This window comes from Corvus kubaryi, unplaced genomic scaffold, assembly GCF_017639235.1.
Source record: "Corvus kubaryi isolate FWS band 111438036 unplaced genomic scaffold, C.kubaryi_AGA036_p1.0 37201, whole genome shotgun sequence".
Lineage (NCBI taxonomy): Eukaryota > Metazoa > Chordata > Aves > Passeriformes > Corvidae > Corvus > Corvus kubaryi.
The window spans coordinates 5,360-7,770 of record NW_024581058.1 but is presented as its reverse complement, the minus strand read 5'-3'; positions in this window follow the sequence as shown (position 1 = coordinate 7,770).

Below are 2,411 nucleotides of genomic sequence, written 5' to 3'. Positions count from 1 at the left end.
TGTCTTGGTGTCTGTGAGAAACGAAGCCCACTCTTCTTTTTTTGGGGTTTTATAAGCTTAATAAGGGACAACAGCGGACAAAGGCGACTTAAAGCAAGAGCCCGCAGCGCTGGGTGCATTGCTCATAGCCAGAGGCACAGCCACTTACACCAACTTCCCGGCTGTATGCTTTAACATCATGTATATTAATAAGCCACAATGCATATGCATCGTTTTCCTGAGAACTAATTTGCATTTCCTTAGGAGGGATTAACATAGTTCCTCCCCCCCCACCTGGCTTTTTAGAGCATGCATAATGTGATCGTGGGGGTCTTCGGGGGTCTTTTGTGATGAAGGCTCAGGTCTTCCTCATATCTTGAACTTCTCAACTTCATCTTCAGAGCATGTGCAATTATGGTGTTCCTGGGTCTTTCTGGATCCAGCCAGTTTAAATTCTGTACTTTGTGCTGATTGGTTTCACTGTTGCCAACTTCTCATTAGTACATCCTGCTGCTTCCTTCATCCAGCTAAACTTGTCTATTTTTGCAATTATTCACCTGGCAAGTTTCTGTTTATTTGAGCACTAAGCGATTAGTTAACCATACACTCGCTATTACACTGTATAAAAAAATTATCATTCAAATTATATAGGTATAAAAAGTTATGATTCAAGTTATATTGGTATAGAAAGTCATGATTCAGGTTATATTGGTATCTTATAACTCAAGCATCTTGTAATTTTGACCCCAGTTATAATGTTAACTAGTTAATATCTGCATAGCAAAGTTATTCCTAACATATTTGCACATAACATTTCCTAACATATTCTGATACATGATATTTCTTACATTTCACTACCCGAGAAAGACAAGTAGCTGTTTATCACAGTGTCTGAATTTCATCAAAGAAATACTGCTCGGGATAAATCCTGGTCATTCGTAAACTCATAAATTCTCCGTGTTGCTTTTCACCCACATCTCTGAAAATGAGATCGGTACCAACAATCCTCCTGTTGGAAGCAGACATGAAATTCCAGGAAGGAGAGTCCATTTATGCCTCTTAATTCAGAATTCCCATGTCTGAGCACACACGCAGCCTTTTGTGGCTCACAGAGCCGTTCTGGGCTTCCTAATGTGAGTATTTCAAGGACTGAAAGGATTCACATCCTCCAAGTCCATTTCTTCTCTGAACCGGGGATGTTTCCATGCTGCAGAGCAGAAAAGGGCTGCTTGGACACCTTCCAACTTGCTTTAAAAATTTATTCACTGAGTTTCATCCTCCCTTTTCTTCTATTTCAAAGAAACACATGACTGGAGATCATTATTTTATATTATTATATTCTTGCATGTTATTTTAATTTCCTCAGGCCCTCGGCAGAGTCTCTGCATTTAACTACAGCATTCATTGGGTTGTTATTTCTTCCTTTATAAGGGCAGATCAAAATCCAAGGCTTTTAAATCTCCTTTACCAATAGAAATACACTGAAAGATAGGGGGGGAAATACAGGAAACAGAACAAGGTAAATAAATACCATGATTTGCAACAAATTCTTCTCTAAACCAAATCCAAATTTGAGGGGCAAAATGGGATTATTTGTGCTATCACACTACCTAACATTTATTCTTTTAACCAAAATTGTTAGAAAAAGGCAATATAGATAATTTTCTTTGAAAAACCTCACAGGTTCATGTTCAAAATGTTCTCTTTTTGATATCTCAGATGACTTTATCATTGGGACAAACAAAACATTTCCGTACTGTTAAAAAAACCAAAAGGCTCTTTTTTGTTGTTGTTATTTTTCAAAGGGATAAAAAATTGTATCTTATTATCATTATTATTTTTTTATCATTATCATTATCATAATCTTTTTTTTTTTTTTATCAGCTGATAAAAACACACAGAATATAAACTCAGGTAAATAATTTTTTTTTTTTATTTAAGGCACAGGAAGAACCTTCCAGTCAGTGTCTACTGAAAAAGGACAGAAAAGCCAAGTTTATTTTATAACAGCTAATTCCAGGTGGTTTTTGGTATATCACTGCTGTGCTTAGGTGAATAACACTTCCTCCGATGATTCCAGAGGGAGCAGGACCAGCCCCTGTGTGACTGACCCAACTATTCATGGGGATTTAGCACACTAGGAATATCCTTCTTCATCTCTCCTGTCCAAGCAAATCCTTTGCATTCTCAATTGTTGTTTTTTACTTTCTCCCTTCCTTTCTTATTTTCTTTCATTCTTGCTTGCTCTGTTTCTCTCAGATTCATTTTCTTGCTTAGTTTCCTTTTTTCTTTCTTGTATCTTTATTTCTTTTTCTTTCTTTCTTTCCTTCTTTCTCTTTCTTTCTTTCTTTCCTTTCTTTCTTTCTTTTTCTTTCTTTCTTTCTTTCTTTCTTTCTTTCTTTCTTTCTTTCTTTCTTTCTTTCTTTCTTTCT